Below are 21,404 nucleotides of genomic sequence, written 5' to 3'. Positions count from 1 at the left end.
CACACCTGCTTTTCAAAGGAATGTGAGATAAGGCTCTGATTGGTTTATTGCACGTTACGCCCAAACCACATCTATGAGTAATGTAGCTGCTTCAGACCAATCCATTTTAGAGTCTTTTATCCTGCCGGTATCATAGCAACAGCCCCGAGATCCGCCCACAAAGCTACTTGCGTTTGGCTTTACAGATCTTTGAAATAGGGCCAAACATGTTTTTGTAAAATTTTCGAGCACATTTTAATGTGAAAATGTTGCAAAAAAGAAATGGGAACTAGGTGTGTTTCAATCTACAGGTTTGAAGCCAATAAACATGCATCGTAGTTTGGTCAGAAATCGGCGCTTCAGGCTGCACATGGCTGTGGTAACCAAAAACTAAACGAGGGGCCTTGGCCAACCAACCCACCAACGAGTCAGTTTAGCTAGTTGTTAAAGGTTCCTAAAGGCCAAGTTTAATGCTGTGTGAGGAGGAAGACAAGTTACATGAAGACGGCGTCAGCTAAAACAGCCTGTTTAGTTATTCGGCAAAGTCTTTTCCATTTCCCAGTCAGAGCATCAACTCTTCTTCTGGAAATGCAAAAATCCCAACCCAGCTACATACGGACTGAGCTACTGGCCCCCCCATGACAGCAGTGCAGCTCGAGTTGACCGCCTGAACTAGCTCGCAGGCGTCAACCCATCTATTTTAGACAGTTTGATTTTACCCATTGAAAGACAATCCTAAGACCAAGGGCTCCCTTTGGCATGCCCGGCTTGCCCCAGCAGCAATCTGTCCATGGCTAGATATCAACATTAGGTAAGAGGAAAAGTGTGTGTTTTTGAGATTTGGGTGACCTGAGCCTTTAAGCCTGCAGTGAACAGTGACAGAGGGGCTGAACATCCTCTTGATACTGACACTAACGTCCAGACACGACCCCCCCGAGACACGCACAAAGTCAAACACAGATACCGAACCTCTCCACAGAGCTCGTTTCCCCTCAAGAGAAACACTTTCATTACAGACAGTTCCATAAGCAAATCAACAAAGCCAGCATCCTGCAGTACACAGCGCTTTCTGGCCAGACGGGCTGTAAACGCTTCCTCCCAAGTTGTTTGTTCATGTGGAGAAACTCTGAGTAAACCCCCCCCAAAACACACACTTCATATTCTCTGTCCTTTATTGTAATTACACGGAGGTACAGGGTTAAGGCTACATTTGATTGCGCCAGCAGATTCCAATTGCCGATAAATTACGTGTTATCATAAAGTTCGGACTGAGCCTGAAGTGGATTTTCTGTTTTCTTTGCAATTCAGAGGGTGCTGGCTTCCCCCAAACTGTGCCTGAGTGCTTTGACCCGGCTGCTCAGAGGGAAAGAGCAGGGCCGGGCCAAAAGGAGAGATTCCTCTCTCAGGCTCACATAAACAAACAGAGAACGGCCAACGGCAGAGCACAAGGCGACTGGAGTTCTGAACTGATGCTGATGCTATGCTATTCACCTCAGTGAATACTTAAGTCTCAGAAACCGGAATTCTCTCTAATACGGAAGTCAATATAGCTCCTCTTCAAAATGCTTGTTATAATTTATTAGAAATCGTATCTGAAGCTTTTTCTATGAGACAAATTGGCCCAAAATTAGAAGATACAGTCAGTCTGGACTTTTTACTGTATACTGTAACTTGACATTGGAACTTGATGTTTAGAGCTTGTGTCATCTATTGTGTACTGCTCTTCTTCTGGCATTAAATTCTCATTTAAGAACACAATAAAACATGTCTAATGTTTCTAATAATAACAACAGAGTGAACACATTGTAATTTCCTTGTTGGGTTAATAAAGTATGAATTATTAGGGGTTGGCGATGGCACAGTGGATATTTTATGTGCCTTTGGTGTGTTAGACCTGGGTTTGATTCCCACTGTGATACATCAACCAACGTGTCCCTGTGCAAGGCACTTAACCCCTAGCTGCTCCAGAGGCGACTGCTGACATATAGAGACATCGTAAGTCACTTTGGATAAATGAGTCAGCTAAATGACATGTAACGTAAATTATAGCATTATTTACGCAACATAATAAAAAAGAATTTCCCAGAACAGAAAAATAAAAGCTTACATGTATGACGTTTGACAGGTGTGTTGGACGGGGACGAGTAAGAAACTCCCGCACACTGTCTAACTCACAAAAATAAATGTAATAGCTGTCAACGTTTGGGTACTAGACCATCTATTCTAGTCTAGGTCTGGTACCAAAACACTGCGGGATGTAAAACTGTATTTTTACAAGTTGGACATTGTGCGGTAATAATGTGCAAAAAAGAATGTCTCACCACAGCACTAAAACGACACAGCCATTAAAATATTTTACAAATAGACAAGAACAAGGTCTCTCCAGTCCCACAGCACTATCAGTTCAGAGTTTTCTTAAAGGTCCCATGGCATGACAAGTTTTTTTAACATTAATATGAGTTATGAGTTCCCCCAGCCTGCCTATGGCTCCCCAGTGGCTAGAAATGGTGATAGGTGTAAACCGAGCCCTGGGTATCCTACTCTGCCTTTGAGAAAATTAAAGCTCCAATGTGTCCATCTGGAATATTGCCCCTTATGAGGTCATAAGGGGAAGATTTCAGGTTACCTCCCCTTTCTCTGCTTTGCCCGCCCAGATAATTTCAAGACTTGGGCATCCCGTGTCATGTCATCCCATCTCATGCCATCCCGCCTGGTGCCATCCCCGAGCTTCTACTTTTCAAAATGAAAGCATGTGTCTGGAATAAAATAAGCTTGCTCTGATTATCATATTGATGAAGAATTACATATTTATGAGAAAGAGACTTCATATACAGTATTAGAGACCGCTAAGGTCTATATAAAAGAGACTTCAGATACAGGATTAGGGACCACTAAGGTCTATATAAAAGAGACTTCATATACAGAATTAGGGACCACTAAGGTCTACATAAAAGAGACTTCAGATACAGTATTAGGGACCACTAAGATCTACATAAAAGAGACTTCAGATACAGTATTAGGGACCACTAAGGTCTATAGAAAAGCATCCAAAGAGCAGTTAAAAAGACATTTGATGTTAAACGTTGAATTGTCACAGTAACAGAACTTTAACCATGGTTCATTCGTGTTATTATGCTCAGTTCAAAGTGACTCCGGTGCTGTAACTAACCGGTGGATGATGCAGAGGTATACAGGGAAGTCTATCATCAGATAGGTCTGTTTAGTGTCACCCGTTTACAGACCAGTCTTTACGACCTTAATCAATTCACCCAGATGTTAGATGATGGGACCAACATCTGAGGAATGTCCAGCTTGTTATATGTGAATCAGCTGTGTGATGGTTGCTACACCAGAAATGTGAGTCCTCAGTGTGAGTCCTGCACCCTGCTCAGTCGCTGGGTGCCACAGCGCTTATTTGTGAGGCTTTAAAGGTCCCGGTGTGTTAAACTGTAAAAACAAACGTCCCTGGCCTGACAATGTGCAGTCTCTGATGTTGGTACAGCGCACTGTCCTCAGCCTTCAACTACGACATAGAGCTGGTCTCACATCCCCATCTGACCTGGTGTGAGAAACACGACCCTTTCTAGCCTGCTGCACAAAATAACAATAACACATCAATGATCTGTGTGAGATTACTGGCTTTCAAAGATGACTTTACCGACAAAACCTGTTCTCAAACGAACCTTCCACACACAGATGACCCAGGTGTGTGAATGTTTACAGCTTTAGGCCCCGGTTAGACAAAGCCTGTTTTAGCAGCCGTGGGTGGCTTTTGTAATTCTTTTTAATGAGAGTAAAGTGCTTTGCCTGGTGCTTTTGTATTGTCAAGCGCCTCTTGTTTTTTCTTGCAGGAGTCCCATGAGCACCTTGAGTTGAAAAAACTTAGAGCGGAAAAAACTTCCAACGTCATTCAACTTCACAGCAGAATACCGGTTTGCTGGGGACAAGCTCTTCGATGGCTTGCCTGGCGTTTTGCAACTTGCAAACGTGCTCTGTCTGATGCAACACATTCCAGCTACTAGCGCCAAAATTGTATCTCTTTAGTCCAGACAGCTTCTGATAAACCAGCGACAACAACAGTATTTTGCATGGTGAATTATTACATCTTCAGTAACTTTGGCCAGACAGCAGCGGACGTTGTGTGGGAGGACATGTGGCTCCTCTGACAGGAATTCCCATCTTAACGTGTGCCAATGTGAAAATTTGCCTTGTTAAACCATGACAATAAAAGTATCTTACATGTTTGATACCAACTTGCTCAGATTAGTTCAGGGACACCAGGCGGCCATTAAGCATTGAGAAGAATCTTCAGGTATCTTCTCTATCCCTGCTACCTGCCAATCCTGAACATGTTAAGTTGACCCAAATCTGCATTCTCACTCATTGCGTGACAATACATCTGTGTGACAACACATCATCTCTCTCATCAGGGATCTCCCACTTCTTTCCTAAAGAAAACCAGAAGCGGAGAAAACAAAACAAAACCCGAGATGTTATAAATTTGGTGTTGCTCCATGATTTCTGAAAGCAGAAGTATTGGAGTCAGTCCAGTACACGAGAGACGGTTTTAGATTGTGTGACATTTGCTCACAATGTTTGGTGATCTTGACAAAGTGCAGTGTGAACGCCAACCCAGCTAAATGAATAATGCTATGATTTTGCAACTTCAGCTTGGAATCGCACTGAGTCTCCCGACCTATAGGTGTCAAAGCGCCCTAACTGACCGTTTTTAACGAATCCTTCAGAGTCTCTGAAACTTGTTCCTTTTACCGCTTAGTACTGTAAATGTACTGCGCTATATCCACCAGTGGGGGAGAGACCACCAAAGCACTGGCTTCATGGAGCAGTGAAACTTTCCACTACAACTACATAAATGAGGTAATTGAACATGGTGGAGTGGGAAAAGATCAAAGTAAAGGGTGGTAAAGCCACTGTGTCTGTATAGAGTTTGTGCAGGAATAAACACACGCCCCTGTTACACTGTGCTTGGTCTCTGATTGAACTCTGATTAGAGTTGCACATGGAACGCCTGTTCCTGGAAGCATTACACCACATAAAGTAAATATTCCCCAAAAATGGTTTATCCACATCAATAATTCACTTCAGTGTTAAATATGTTTAAAATCTAGAGATCCACACCTCCACATCCTCCTCTGAACAAATCTGATTTGTTATCTTTACAATCTTACCAAAGTATATTTACATGTGATAATGTGTATAAAGATACTATTTGCTGTTCTCCTTCTGCCCTTTGTCAACTCCACTTAACATTTGCTTTGGATCAGAGAGGTGAAGACATTTGGAAACTAGAGCATGTTTATCATACAACCTTCTGAGGAAACTGAGGAATGGCAAAATAATGGTTTTCCAATTCCACTGAGTGAGTGATTGAGTGAGTGAGTGAGTGAGTGAGTGAGTGAATGAGTGAGTGAGTGAGTGAGTGAGTGAGTGAGTGAGTGAGTGAGTGAGTGAGTGAGTGATTGAGTGTGCGTCATATTTGAAAGAGTGTGTGAGCTCATCATTACTGTACATGTGGACAGTGGACATTGTGGACAGCACTTGTGGACAGAGGACATTGTGAACAGTACAAGTGGACAGTGGACTGTACATGTGGACAGTGGAAATTGTGGACAGTACATGTGGACAGTGGACAGTACATGTGGACAGAGGACATTGTGGACAGTACATGTGGACAGTGGACTGTACATGTGGACAGTGGACATTGTGGACAGTACATGTGGACAGTGGACAGTATATGTGGACAGTGAACATTGTGGACAGTACATGTGGACAGTACATGTGGACAGTGGACATTGTGGACAGTTCATGCGCATTGCCAACAAGTCCTCCAAAACATTTGACGATATAAACTTAAAAGTAAGGAAATTTGTGTTTGGTAGATTATTTCTCTGTGGCATCCATTCTCCCGGCTGCAGAGCTGATTATGTGGGGGGAGCCCATGAAAAAATTTGCCAAATCTTCTCTGCCAATTGCAAACAGCTTTACCTGCCATCGACACGTTTGGTGTTTGGTGGATTGGATGATTGAAGAAACAAGACATATTAGATATTTAACAATTTATTCATTTCACAAACAGGAGCCTCAGTAGTGTGTGGAAGAACCATGCACAGCCACAACAGCCCCCCCCCCCTCCTCATGCTGGGCACACACCGCTGTGGGCTTGCATCCCATTCTTCAACCAGCAAGTCTTAAGTCAGCCAAGGTGGTCATGTTGGTCACTCTGGCACCAACAACACGCCCAAGCTGATCCCACAAGGGTAAATGGGGTTGAGGTCAGGACTGCTGACAGGCCACTCCTCCTCTCCACTACCACATTCTGGAGGTAGTCTCTGATAAACCCCACCCTGTGGGGGCAAGCATCACCTTGAAGGATAGAGTTTGATCCCAGACTGTGGAGATATGGGATGATTGCCTCCAATGATGACAAGCCTCGTTTTTCCAGTGAGGGAGATGCCGTCCCCCCCATTTAACTGCCTCCAACACAAGGTCACTCTATCGGTGCAGCGGACTCTGGGTCTTCTCCACACTTTGACCCCATGATCCAATTCTGCTGCTCAACCCACAAATGCATGTTCCTTATAGAGCGGTCTAGACCTACTCTATCTGTAAATTATAGAGAGGTCTGGACCTGCTCTATCTGTAAATTATAGAGTGGTCTAGACCTGCTCTATCTGTAAATTATAGAGAGGTTTAGACGATGCTCTATCTGTAGATTATAGAGTGGTCTAGACCTACTCTATCTGTAAATTATAGAGTGGTCTAGACCTGCTCTATCTGTAAATTATAGAGTGGTCTAGACCTGATCTATCTTTATATTATAGAGTGGTCTAGACCTGCTCTATCTGTAAATTATAGACAGGTCTAGCCGTGCTCTATCTATAAATTATAGAGTTGTCTAGACCTGCTCTATCTGTAAATTATAGTGCTGTCTAGACCTGCTCTATCTGTAAATTATAGAGCGGTCTAGACGATGCTCTATCTGTAAAGTGTCTCGAGATATCTATTATTATGAATTGATAATATTAATTGAATATAATTGAAGTGAATAGTACACACAATGTCCTTTTTGCCAGCAGTCCAGCCAGAGATGCAGGTGTGTTATGTTAGTAGCAGCTGATGTAGCCTGGAGCCTCTAACAGCTACAGAGGTCTCCCTGCGCTTCCAAACCGCATGGAGTCCACATGGTTTGTTTCATTTTCAAATTTCTAGTCTTCAGACCCAACCAACGCTGACTTATGTGACACCACTTAAGGACATTTATCCTCTGGAGACACTAAAGGCTTACTGATACATTTTAAACATATGCAGTAGAATTCCCCAACACATTAAAACTGATTTTGGTGTGTAAAAGTTGTGGAGTTTATCTATATATCTATATATATAGATATATAGATATATAGATATGTATATATGTGTGTGTAGCCTTTTGGTAACTTTTACTCTTTATTAATCAGCCTCCACCTCTGCTGTAATCTCTCCGGTAGCCTCTGGGAATCAATACAATTAGTTTTATCTTTTTCTGACATCATTTTGTATATTATTGACATAATTGGAGCTAACTAGAGCTGAATAAAAGCAGAGGTTGCTGCTGCACGTAGCACTAAGTAGAGTGAATTTATGGCAGTAGCCCGAGCACTCGATGACAGGCTCAATAATCAGTACACACAGTATCGGCACGTACTCTATTACTCCAAGAACACAAACACTCTCCAAAATACGTCAGTGATGAAATATCAGCATCCATCTAAAAAACTAGAAGGCTGGGTGGGTATGTGTGTGTGTGTGTGTGTGTGTGTGTGTGTGTGTGTGTGTGTGTGTGTGTGTGTGTGTGTGCGTGTGTGTGTGTGTTTTATTTGTACATTACTACAAGTACTGGTTGATTTTCACTCATTTAAGCATGTATTTGGCCTTTGGCATCAAATTAAATCACTTTCACCCGTCAGTAATGCTCTTTCTCATTAAATAAGTACCATTTAAATAACATGATGTACTTGTTGGACTTGGCCACCTTTCTTGGCAGCAAAGACATATTTCATCAAAACACGACTTGGTTATCCAGTTTGAAATTAAAGTGAACAACTTACAGCTCACTTGAAATCAGCCCAAATGATTTAAAGAAAAGAACAATCAGTTAGGGCCGACGTGTGAGAGAAACAACTATAAAGGGCAGCTTTAAATGGGCCATTAAAAACACATCGGGAATTAAAGGGCAGGGTCAAAATGTTTTAAGTCTGTCTCAATATACAGTCAGGTGTTACAGGTTTTACTTGCAGTAATCATGTCTCTTATTTCTTCTGTTACCTATTCAGTCTCTCTTTCAAACTCTGTGCTGAAGAATTTGGATTGATGTTTCAGCTCTGCCTGCATGGAGATGCACATTAAAGCATCACAGCACAGAAGGAGCAAACATTTCTTTTGTTGGGTACGGACTCGATTTTCAATTTTGGGATTTGTTTTTTATTTAATTTTTCCTTCAACACTAAAGTAGCCTGACAAGCCAGTCCCACATCCAGATGTTGGGACTGGGAACTCCCCATTGGCAGGTCTCAATCCGAGGGGCGGGATGAACAGTTGTCATTCAAATTTCTTCTGCATGGAATAGGATAGCTCCACCAAACCAGAGCAACGCTGGACACACACACACACACACGGGGCTGTCCCGCGGTGCGGTAGTCAATCTCACTGTTGGTAACGTGATAGGGACAGAGAGAGCATTGAAATCAACGGGGGGGACAGAAGATTTGCCAGGCATTTGGTTTTTTAATAAATATGAAACTACACAGAGTCATTATTGAATCATAGAGACATGGGAAGTTTGGGCTACAATAGGCCTATGTGTGTGTGCTTAACTCAGCTGTAAAATGCAGATCTTCTCTCAGGACGGGGGGGCAGTCAAGTGATCGGGACATGCCGGGAGGATTTTCCTGGGCTTGGGATAGGAGCAATTGATTCCCATGTCACCCTCTAACACACACACACAGAAACACATGTTTTTATTCATGCAAATGTCCCCTTTTGTACACAGAGAGGACAAGGCAGCTCTCAGGGCTGCAGTGGGAACGTTGTACTGTTGGTTGGTTTCTGTTGCAGCTGTTCTGCTGACAGCAGCGTTTCGCTGGGAAAAGCTATGTGACAAATGAACCCAGCAAATATGGACATCCAATGGGAATCAAAACAGCTGATTAGAGAGGGACACTGTGTGTGTTTCTCATCATGTGTCCAACGAATAGTACAGAAATAGATCAGTAAGGGATTGTCTGTGTGTGCTGTGTACCAGCCTTTGTCCAATCAGTGTGTAGTATCACAGAGACTTGTAAATGTGTTGGACTTTGTTTTTACAAACTGTATGCATCTGAACATAATCTCTTAAAATGCAACCTGTGTGTGTGTGTGTGTGTGTGTGTGTGTGTGTGTGTGTGTGTGTGTGTGTGTGTGTGTGTGCATGCGTCTGTGTAATGTCTCTCAGTAACTGTGTTTACAGCTATTAAAAGGTGTCAGGGATTTAGGAAGAATTAGTGCAATGAAAAGCAGCTGCAGAGAAATTATGCTCTGGATTTGTTCAACTCACTGTGCTCAACTGCAGTGTACACAAACACACACACACTCAGAGTTGATTGTTCAAAGAGTTGAACTGAGCGTTAGCTGGCCGTCAAACCCAAACCATGATTTGTTAAACTTCTCTGCTCCAGAAACCCAACTAGATGGTGGAGAGTGAGGCCACTGAAGAAGTTTCCTGTCCCCGTTCCACAGTTTCTCCCAGCAAAACCCTCAGAAGCCAAACTGCCTTCAGCAGCGTTCATCTGGCTGCAGAGCTGTGGACCTGCACACAGGGACGGCCGCACATTACTGAAAACATGAAACCTAATATAAACTTTTTTAAATGTTCTACTCACAAATCAAAAAATGCAACCTTTAAAACGCTCTGCACTATTAAGGATATTCATATATTTGCTGATATATACATACATAAAGTTTAAATCCAGTTGTCTGTGTGTTTCGTTCCTCCCTCTCTCCACTTTGTCTCTGTCTTACATTTCCTCTCACCTCCCTCACCTCCCACTCCTCCCTTCCATTTATCTGAGTTAACTTTATCTCTTTCCCCCTCTTTGTTCCTCGCCGCCGTGATTGCCTGACTGCACTGCAGTGATTAATGAGTTAACAGGCGACTTGTCTGGAAGTGTTGAACCATGGCTTCCTCTCATCCTCCTCTGTCTCTTTGTCGAATCCTCCCTCTTTTTTCTTTCAGACTCATTTCACTTACTGTGTCTTTCTTTCCCTCGCATGCTGTAATGTTTCATCTAATCAAAACTCTTTTATTCAAACATCTTGAATTTTCCTTCACTTGACTCAGAAGCCTTCTGATTTCCTGAAACAATCCCTCCAAAAAGAAGAAGTCCCAATGACCCGCAGACTTCTGGTAACCATGACAACAGCGTGCTGGAATGGAGTTGGATTTTTTAAAACTAATTACCTAAATTTCAACAGCTCAAACTCTTTCTGCAGGGAGTCTTCAAGGTCCTCTGTCATCATCCTCATCATCCTCATCATCATCCTCATCATCATCATCATCATCATCATCATCATCATCATCATGTTCTTGCACTGTACAGAAGAAAAGCTAAACAGAAATATAAAAAGTTTGGAGAATGATCGTCAAAGTAAACATGAACAGCACGGTCTCCTGGCAGCTATTCCTAATCTATCGCTTCGTGTGCACCGACCCAATTTTCTCGTTTTTTGTTTGTGTTGCTGAGAATGTAAAGTATTCGTATAATTAGGAAAAGAAGAACGGGAAACAACACGCCACACGCCGGGACACAACCCCCGGTCTCCGAGGTGAAAGTCCTGTGTTGTCTGTCCCATTCACCCCCCCAAACCAACCTCCCTAAGGGGATTTTCAGCATTTAATAATACTTGCTACCGTAGTCGTGCTGTGACCACAAAACATGCCTTTAAATAGATTTCTTTAAAAATGGTCCTAACCAACACCACAAAAATGAGAATAACGTGTCATTGTACACGATTCCACAGATTAATTTATGTGACACAAACTGCCGTGAGACTGGTTGCCATGTAACATGGGGATCCACTTATATAAAACTATATAAAACGTGGTAGAGTAGGTTTTCATAATGTCCCTAAATTGTCTATTTTCTGTCCAATACAACATATCATTTATTTAAAGCGAAATCAAAAAGGTTGAAACCACAAAATCTCTGTGGAACTCCAAAAGAGGACCTATTTCAGAGTAACACGGCAGCAGCATTTTGATGACACCTTGCTTTTGCAATGTTTTTGGGTTTCACGTTGAAACATGTGATGTGAAATTGTATCATAACGTGATCTTAAATCAAGTCAAGGCACGAAAGCCAAGCGGCGCGCTGCTGGGAGCGGGGCAGCAGCCACACACATGCTACTTTACAAGGAGGTGGTGGCTGAATGGTTACAGTGAACGACACGCAACTGCATCATCGCTGTTCCAAATCTTGAAATCTGAATGGTTACAGTGAACGACACATTACTGCATCAATGAGACGATGTGAGTGAACTGACCCTCTTTAGTTGTCTTTGTGTCAGCTTGTTTGAAGTGAGTCTCCAGCAGCCACTTAGATCCCAGTGTGGATACCTGTCCAGTAATCAGCTGCAGTGACACAGAACGCCGACCTGGCTCCCTCTAAAAAGAGACTCCCGTAAACTGCTGGCTTTCTCTTTTTGATCCTTCTCCTCTTTACAGGGCAGTGAAATCATTCAGTAACTGGGCCGGAAAATGAGAGCAGCTGCCTGATTACAAGACAAGAGACGCACACAGCAGCCATGCTTCCATCAGTGTCTTTTCTGAGCAATTTGAGTATCGCATTAGAAAATGTTGATTTAACGGCAAAATACAAAAAAAAAATGTTTTTTGTCTTTTTTGAACAGGCGTTAAAGGGGCTGCACACAATGTTGGGTGACGGCACTTGTTAACGTTCAAAGTATTTTCAAAGAAAACAGGCAGCTAGCAGATAGTGAGGAGACACAGACACACACACAGACACACACACACTCACACACACACACACACACACACACTCCCTCACTCACTCTTCCACTCATGACCACTTCCCTTTTTGAGCCCATTTCCTGCTTTATTTCTGCTTTTCATGTTTTCAATTTCTACTTTTATGGCTTACTTGTCATTTTGTGGTTCTTGTGTATCATAAAATGAAACCCCAAATTAGTTACATGTTAGAGCGGGCTCCCATATATAGAGGTTTACTCTTCAACGCAGTGGGCTTGGGTTTGACTCCAACCTGCGGCCCTTTGCTGCAGGTCATCCCCCCCCCCTACCATTTTATCTCTTCAGCTGTCCACTTAAATAAAGGCCTAAAAATGCCCAAATAATCTTTAAAAAAAATGAAAAAGTCATGTGACATGTTTCCACCTAAGCCAAATGAATAAATGTAACTGAAAGACTTTCCCCAGATGTAATGATTGTGGTTGGACTTCTTTAGATTTAAATTTTGCTTTTGTCTGCAATAGCATTTCCAATGTTAGGAAACTGATGTGTTGACAATAGCGGTTCAAAATTATACGAAAAAGAGACTACCATAAAGGGACACAAACCAACTATAAAAAGCACAAACCGACTACAAAAAGACACCACATCACCACAGAGACACAAAACAACCCCAAAGAAAAGACATATGACCAAAAAGAGACACAACACTATTACAAAAAGACACAAAATTCCACAAGAGACCCAAAATGTAATGTAAATTGAATTTTTCTTTGATTGGAAAAAGTCACATTTTTTAAAAAGGGATTTCTAAATCTGGGGGGTCGGGGCATCTCCGGGCACCTCACCATTTGATTCCGATTCAGACGCCAACAATTCAAAAACACTGGGTGCTAAACTAAAGTCAGGCTGTGGTGTATAACATAAGCACCAGAATCTGAGAATACATGATCAGATCATAAACCGCCAGCCAGCCCACAGCAGTCAAACCTTTTTTAAATACTCACACACAATAAAACGGCCTGCTGTGGTAAAACCAACAGCAGCAACAACTGTTGCCATCACTGTCTTCCAACATTTCCCAACATGGGAAGGAACTCAAAAAGAAGCCCAGAGACGTAAAAGAGCCATAAACAGCTAACTCAGACTTCATGGAGAACCGATGTTGAACATCTCAAGGAGAAGTACTTAAAAAACAGGGAGGAATTATTTTAGGGAATGTGTCCTAGTGTCCTGCAAGCCTCCAGTTTCTTACTCCAGGATGGGATGGACTGCTCAAATCAAACCTGCCCTCTTTGAAGTGCCCATATTATAAAATAAATCACTTTTTTCTGGGATTTGGGGGGTTATTTTGTGTCTCTGGTGCTTCCACACAGATACAAACTATCTATCTAAACTACTATAAAAAAAAAACAACATCCGTGGTGTTTTGAGTGAGATCTGGTTTCTGAATGTCCTCTGTCTTCAGTCTCCAGGTGAGCATTTGTCCAACATTTGCACGGCTTTCTACGTCACTAGAGACGGGGTGGCTAACTGTAGCATGCTAGCTCGTTCTCAATGGCTAAACATTTCTAAACACCCATTAGTTGACCCTAATCTCCAAAAGAACTACTTCCTGTCCCTGTTGTGCAGGTATTTGACAAGTGGCCCTGGTCTACCAGCTAATCCTGCCTTGGACGGACCAAAGCTGGAGAAAGAGCTACTGAGCATGTGCAGCTCCCAAGAAAGTTTGGATAGAAGGGAGATGTCCCACTCTGGAGCTCAAACATCTGAGATGTCTCACTCTGGAGCTAAAACAGAGACCCAAACACACAGGGTGTAAACAGGATCTGCATAAATGTGCAGTACAACAAGAAATATGGTGTTTTTATAAAATGAAACCATGTACACCTATTCTGATATAAGCTCAAAATACAATTATGAACCTGAAAATGAGCAGAATATGGGCGCTTAAAAAATAAGATCTGTTGAATAAAAACACTAGAAGCAGGATTTATTGGATCACGTAGTGGATCACTGTCTGTGAGCTCATAATGTTCCACTCCACTGATTTGGATTTTTTGTTTCAACTGTCCTCCGCATTCAATCTAATCTCTAATCATTCAATCTATCTCTTTCCTTGGTCTTCCTTGGTGTGTTTGCACTTTTAACAACGTATTTGAGAGCCAGTTGCAGCCTAATGAGAGCTGAATTGCCAGCAGTTGTGTTTGGACTGGAGGAGGCTGACAGGCTGATAATGGCTGCCATTAGGCTGGTATTAGCGCTGTCTGGGGGGTCTGCTCCGAGCTGTTTGATGTGTGGCTGTGAGGGATGATGGAGCACGCACCAAGTGTTTTTCCCAACATCAATCTGCGAATACTCTCAGCACAGTGTGTTATTCTACTTGTGAGGACAGCATGAGTCCCAGAGAGCTTAATGTTGGAGATTGTTTGTCACGTTTGGGCAGAGCAACTGTAACTGTGTAAATGTAGGATTTGCACTCAACGGGGCCTTCTTCCACTGGGGAATGAGTCCTTACCCCAAGTGAAGGAGTTTAGATACATTGGGGTCTTGCTCGTGAATGATGAGACCATGGAGCGTGAGATTGGTCGGAGAATCGGTGCAGCGGGTGCGGTATTACATTCTGTTTATCGCACCGTTGTGATGAAAAGAGAGCTGAGCCAGAAGGCAAAGCTCTCGATCTACCGGTCAGTTCTGGTTCCTGCCCTCACCTATGGTCCTGAAAGCTGGGTCATGACGCCAAGAACCAGATCCAGGGTACAAGTGGCCGAAATGGGTTCGGGAGGGGGGTGGCGTCTCCCTTAGAGATAGGGTGAGAAGCCCGGTCATCTGTGGGGGGGGTTGGAGTAGAGAAGAGCCATTTGTGGTGGTTCGCATCTGGTCAGGCTGCCTCCTGGGGGGAGGTGTTCCAGGCACGTCCAGCTGGGAGGAGGCCTCGGGGAAGACCCAGGACTAGGTGGAAAGATTTTTTTCTGAACCTAACCCAAGTCCTAACGGGCTGTTCAACACTTACAGACCGACAGAACAGAAGAACAGAGCTTCTTCAAGAGCTGTTTCAGAAACAGGACTATGATGCTGATCGCTCTTCTACGAGTTTCTGCAAAACATAAAAAAGGCTACTCTACATATCTGTAGTTAAATTGTAATGTTAAACATGTTAGAAATGCATAACGAGGCACATGTGAAACCTTTAAATGTATGACAATAATTCCTCAATATAATAAAAACCATAAACTGCAGCTTGACTGACCTTTGACATCAAACTGTGAGTTTATTTTCCAATCCAGGACAAACCTCAATACTACTAGTATATCTTGTATTAATATATCCCTTCTATGTCTTCTCTTTCTCTTTGACATTCTCCATCTTATCCATCAGATTTTCCTGCTATCTTTCTCTCTCTCTTTCTCTCTGCAGGTAATCATCCAAATAACCTCGGAGCACATCAAAGCATTGTATGGTACCCGGGCTGAGATCTGACCACAGAGGCTTTCCTGTCCCTCTCAGTCTCAGGTCCATTTGAAGTCAGTCATTTAGCAGAAAACTAAACAAGCCCCCTGTTAACTAGCTCAATTACTGCTGTTTACACACCGCCTGGCTCAGAAACCACTGGAGAGGCCAAACCGGAACCAAAGAGGGATGGAAACTTTGAACTAGGCTTACTGTTGCTAGTGCAGAAACAGATTGTGTATTATTTTACTTCTGGGTATAATTTTTATTGATATTGTAGCAAAATATATGTCCTGAACTTTTATAACAGATTCCAGCTTAAAACCTTCACATCCTCATGTCCAATTTAAGTAATACTGAAGTGGGAGTTGCAGTGGTGCTTTTCTCCCACTTCATTTCCCAGCACTCCTGGGCAGTAATGCCAGTAAGCAAATTATCTTCTCATTATTTTTGTTAGACATTCATGTTCCCCAGATGATGAACCCTAGTGACTTTACGGATCCTCCGACTTTTTCCTCTAATGCCACCATGAAGTAGCAGGGCTGCCAACTCTCACGCATTGGCCGTGAGACACACGCATTTGACTGGTTTCACACGCTCACACGCCACACCCCCGATTTCTCACGCTGAAGTATCAACCCGGTCGGTCAAATTTCTGAAAGATGAGTTTATCTATACATCTACCTGTTGAGCCACTTGTGATCGACTATAGTGCTTTCAGAGACTATGAGGGGGTTCAAGAGCGCTCCCTGACTGTGGAAGTTTCGAAATGTCGCAAACTGAGAACATTTTTTTTACGATCCATCCCAGGTGCATTTCTCTGGCTCCAGGTATGAGCTCTGAGTATCACAGACCCGTCTGTTGCTTCGTGACCACTTTCTCTGTGTAAATTGAGGTGAGCAGCGCGGCTAATGTAGCAACTTCAGTTCATGTTAGCGGACCCGCTCTGCTGTGGGCAGTGACGCGTTGCATCCATGTAGACCTCCGATGATGAGGAGCGTACAGACTCCTCTCAACTCTGTCAGAGACCAGAGACCCAAATGGGCCTCTGTGTCTGTCAGACGGTCTGAATGAGATCCACCATATCAGCGGAGCAATAACATGCAGAGAAGACTATATTACAACTCTCCAAATCTCGGACAACAGAGATGGCAGGAGTTATTTTTTGAATGTGCAAATATTGAAAGTTGTAAATATGAGCAAAAATCTGATGAAACACATCTGAGCTATACTATACTATATATACAAAACTATATATACTATACTATATATACAATACTGCAACGTTGAGCCACTACTGTGCTTCTCTAACCTCGGTGCATCTCTAAATGAAACTGTAAATAATAAATTTGATGTTTTATAAAATGAACAAATAGTCTTTATTTTCCCAAAAAGTAAACCCAGTAAGTGGGGCACAGAGGATGAGGGCCCAACATGACTGAGCCTTGGCACAAAGGTTAAAGGATAAAAATGCATGTAACTCAGGGGTTCTCCTTCTTTAGAATTTCAGTGGTCTTAGTTAATCCCTCAATATTAATTTAACTTTGGGTCCCTGGTCCCTACACCAGGCAGGGACCCCTGGACCGGTTCACCACAGACCCAAATCTTCTCAGCTGTTGCTGACATATGCTACTGTCTCTTCATGTGGTTTATTATGTTTTGGCACATTGTCTCATGGTGTCATCATGGTCAGTTCTTATATCATAAGAAGTTAATAATGTAAAAAAAGTAAATGCTAAATGCCTTAATACCTGTTGATACTACAACAATGTAAATGCTCTTAACCCTACAGTTTTGCACATATCAAGTAAGACTTGATTTCTCAATTCTTTTGCAAAAAAACTCTCCAGAAAGTGCCATTTAATGGTTTATTTTTCAAATTTCTTTTCTGGGGGAGCTTGCCCCCAGACCCCAGTAAGGAGAGCCCCATTCCCCCGCATATAACAAATCCCATTTTAAACCCTGAAGGATGAAGACCCAAAGAAATTGCTTTGTACACGGCAAAATATAGGTTGGCCCCCCCAAATCTCACTCCAAGGTTTGGGGAAAAGTTGGCAGCCCTGAGTAGACATTTGTGGATTCAATTAAGAATAGCTCCCTAACTATCGGATGGATTGGTTCACACGTTTGTGTTCCCCCTAGAATAAATTGTAACACCTTTTTTCAAGTTTTGCTCTAGCAAAAGTAGTGCTTTGTGTGTAGTTCTTATTAGCAACTAGCATGCTAACATGCTAAACCAAGATGGTGAACATGCAAGCATTGTGTCTGTTTAACATCAGAATGTTAACTCTGTCCTGGTGAGCAGAATTATTACCATGCTAAAAGCGAACATGGCTGAAATATTTTGCCTGCTGAATGGTGTTCAGGTTCGTCAGATCACTACTGTTCACTTAACATTGTCACTGCACGCCAAAAACAACTTTCCCAACGGCGCATCAACTGCTCCGTCATCTGGGCTGCAGTTTGACCAACGGTAAAGGTTCTACTTCTAACATTGGATTTGGGACTCACTGGGCTGTCAGAGAGAACATCTGCCACCGGTGACAGCAGGGCAATCGCAAAGATTGGGAAGAATATGAACAAATGGAGGGAATGCACTGTGTCTCTGTTCGGCGGCGGGGGGGGGGGGGGGGGGGGGGGGGGGGGGGGGGGGGGCTGCAGCCAGTCTGTAAACACTAGACAGCTGTGGTTGTGTAGAAAAACTTTGCTTTTTGCGATTCTGCTTCTCTCTTCTGTCATATCAAAACTTTAGTTGTGCTGTCTACCATGGGGAAATGCATTTCATATTTTTATATTAGCGTATGCACAAAGCTTTGGTTATTAACAATCTACAGCTGAGACAATAAGTTGATTAATAAATAAATCTACAATTATATACAGAAAATGAATCAGCAAACTGGTAATCGGATCATCAAAGATCCTCAGGTTCCAGTTCCTTATCGGAGGATTTACTCTTTCTCCTTGTCTTACATGATAGTAAACTGCTTATTTTAGGGGGTTAGGGGTGTTGGTTAGACAAAACAAACCAAATTTAATAGTTTTCTGACATGCAAAGATTAAGGTTACAATGTTTCCCAAACTTAGGGTCGGGACCCAAAATGGGTCGCAGACCCTTTTTATTGGGTCGCCAATTGGCAGAGTAAAATGCATATTAATCTTATGTGAATTAGCGTTCGTTTTTCCTACAGTGGTCTGTTCAGCTCAGATGCTGTGGGGGGTCTCTCTCTCTTCTCTTATCCTAGGAGGGAATAAGAAAATGAGTTGAGAAAGGGGTGAGACACAGAAAGGAGAATAGAGACATTTTCTGTTTTTGTTTACTTTTAAAATGGAATAAATATTTCATATACATTTAAATTCATGGTTTGTTCCGTCTTTTGTCCACAGTTTAAAAAAGTAGATGTTACAATGATTCATGGTGTATTTTTGTAAATTTGGGTCCCGGGGAGACACCAAATTTCTCTTTTGGGTCTTGAGCTGAAAAAGTTTGGGAACCACTGACTTAGCAGAATCATCAATAATATCTTGAAACATACGTCCCAAACATAAAGCATTTAAAATCTTAGTAAACAGCTACTTAGATGAGCTGATCTTTATGCTCTTTTGTGTACTATAGACCTGGCCTATTAATATTGTTTGTATTGTAATCTGGTTTTCAGGCTACATTAATAGCAGTAGTTAGAAGAACAGAAAGAGACTTGCTAAATACAAAAGAAAGAGTTCTCAATAACATCAACGTAAAGGACACTCATTGGGCATGAACCAAATGACACCATGTTTCTAATTTAATCAGGATAGAGACGTGTCATACTCCAATAGGACATTCATGAGGAATTTTATTTAATTCACTTTAACCCTAAAAATATCTAGATGCTAAGATGTTGGTGCTATAACTTTCAGAAGAAAAAGGAAGAAAGAGATAGGGATGGACAGAGAAACTGAGAGGAGGCGTAGTAACTTTTATCTGAAATGAATTGAAGCTGTGATGAGGGGACGGCAACAAACGGGACTCAGAGCACGATTGAATCCTGCAGCCTGAAGGTGAGAGGTCGCCTGTCTGTCTCCTGTCGGGCTGCTGCCAGGCTCAGCTCTGGACTTGACCCACGTCTCCTCTGGGGTTCAACAGTGTGGGTGGTAAACACACACACACACACACACACACACATGCATACTGACTTGTTGCAAACACCCGTGAAATCTCAGTGGTTTAATTGTGGACACACCCGCAGAAATAATCTTCCACTGGAAAGTATGTAATCCATGTAATGTATCAATCTGAGCAGATCATCTAACGCGTCAAACGAGGAGATTGGATTGGAAGACAGTTTTAACGCGTTGAGTTGCAGAGGTAAGGAGACTGGTCCTGTATGCAGTGTTTAAGAGTAGTATACAGTAGAATATTACACCTCCCACACCACAGTCTTTAAACACTATCAGCCATTTGTTTTGTAGCGATTTTGTTTTATTTTATATTTCTTTTCAAAAAAGGGCCGCGAGTTACAATTGTTTGGGATTTTTGATAAACCTTGATTAGTCGTTTGGTCTGTAAGATTTCTGCAAATAGTGAAAACTAATGTAGTGTTTCTACAGTGCTTACAACTCCTAAAAGGTCCCCGATCATTTCTGACTGGTTGAACAAAAATACTTTACTTTACCTCCTCCATGATAAAAGAAGAGGGTACGCTGATATCGATATAAGGATGAGGGTCTTACATTTCTTCTCGTTTAATAACGGTGAAACAAAGACACAGAGACCAGTAAACCCTTTTCACGGTTCTTCAGAAACAAGAATGGGCAAAAGGGATATTTATTTTCCTGGTTTAGTTCCTCTGTTGAAAAGAGACTCGATACAACATTTACTTACTTTTCAGGATAACCCCGTGCTTCAAGTTGCATTTTTCTCTTTCCCAAATGCCATCTCCGGTACATGCCAGCATTCTGAAGGCTGAGATGGATTCGAGGAGAATAAATCTGCTGTTATCTCACCATTCCTTCTGTAACAATTATGATTCACACCGACTTCTGAAACAGGAGCATTATTCATGCTGCGGCGGAGACGTTTAAATGATTCTAATGATGATGAATGGAGACTCCCTGCACACACACATTCCTTTCAAAAATGTTTTCGCTAACTAATCCAATTTCAAGAAACAACATCACCTGCTGCACCCAAACCACTTCGATCTGCACATCAGCAGGCATCTGACTGAATGTTTTAACTCTCAGGAGCTGAAGGAGGAACTGCACCACCTGGAACACCCAGGAAGACGCTGGGTGCTCCCTATTTAGTGCATAGAGGCTACAGTATTAACCCTCATTGAACATTTATCTTGTATCACAACAACCAAAAGGAACCTTGTCTGACAGTGGGATGCTTCTTTGGCCTAGCATTAATTCAAGATATGTGGTTCCTGTATGAATAGACCTTAAATGCTATAGTGCGTAGTTTCTGTCTTCCTCATGAGGAACTCTAACGGCAATGTCTCTCTGGTTGGTCCAGAGAGACATTTCTTTCCAACTGATGGTGATGGTGGCCAAAGGATGAATCCTACCCACGTTGGTGATCCCCTGACTCTGCATGGAGCTCCAACAGCAAGTCTCCACGTACGGCAGTTAAATATCTCAACATCCTCAACTTCTACAGACTTCTACGACTTTTAGGCCTGAAACTAACGATTGTTTTCATTGTCGATTAATGTGTCGATGATTTTGCTTGATTAATTGATTTGTTATTTGGTTTGTAAAAATGTCAGGAAATGATAAGAAAATGAATTCCCCAGTGTATCCCAAAGCCCAAGATGTCTCCTTGAATGTTGGTTTTAGTCCACAACTCAAAGATATTCAAGTTCATCGTCAATGAGGAGTAAAGAAACTAGAATATTTTCACATTTAGGAACCTGGAATCAGAGAATGTTGACTTCTTTTTCTCTTTTTTCTTGCTTTAATAAGCAACAACTGATAA

The 21,404-nt window shown here is 42.3% G+C and overlaps 1 protein-coding gene and 1 long non-coding RNA gene across 2 annotated transcripts in view; both read right to left on the bottom strand.

Moving 5' to 3' along the window:
- angpt4 (angiopoietin 4) overlaps nucleotides 1-21,404 on the bottom strand; it is a 59,574-nt gene that overhangs the window by 36,150 nt on the left and 2,020 nt on the right. The window lies entirely within an intron of this gene.
- On the bottom strand, nucleotides 10,781-17,432 carry LOC117943768. The gene is made up of 3 exons (XR_004656429.1): nucleotides 17,423-17,432; nucleotides 13,608-13,610; nucleotides 10,781-10,950 (listed from the first exon to the last, which is right to left on the bottom strand). It is a non-coding gene; the product is annotated as an uncharacterized LOC117943768 (long non-coding RNA).

This window comes from Etheostoma cragini, chromosome 4, assembly GCF_013103735.1.
Source record: "Etheostoma cragini isolate CJK2018 chromosome 4, CSU_Ecrag_1.0, whole genome shotgun sequence".
Lineage (NCBI taxonomy): Eukaryota > Metazoa > Chordata > Actinopteri > Perciformes > Percidae > Etheostoma > Etheostoma cragini.
Note: the sequence above shows the minus strand (reverse complement) of the source record. Positions and strands in the feature narration are given on the sequence as shown.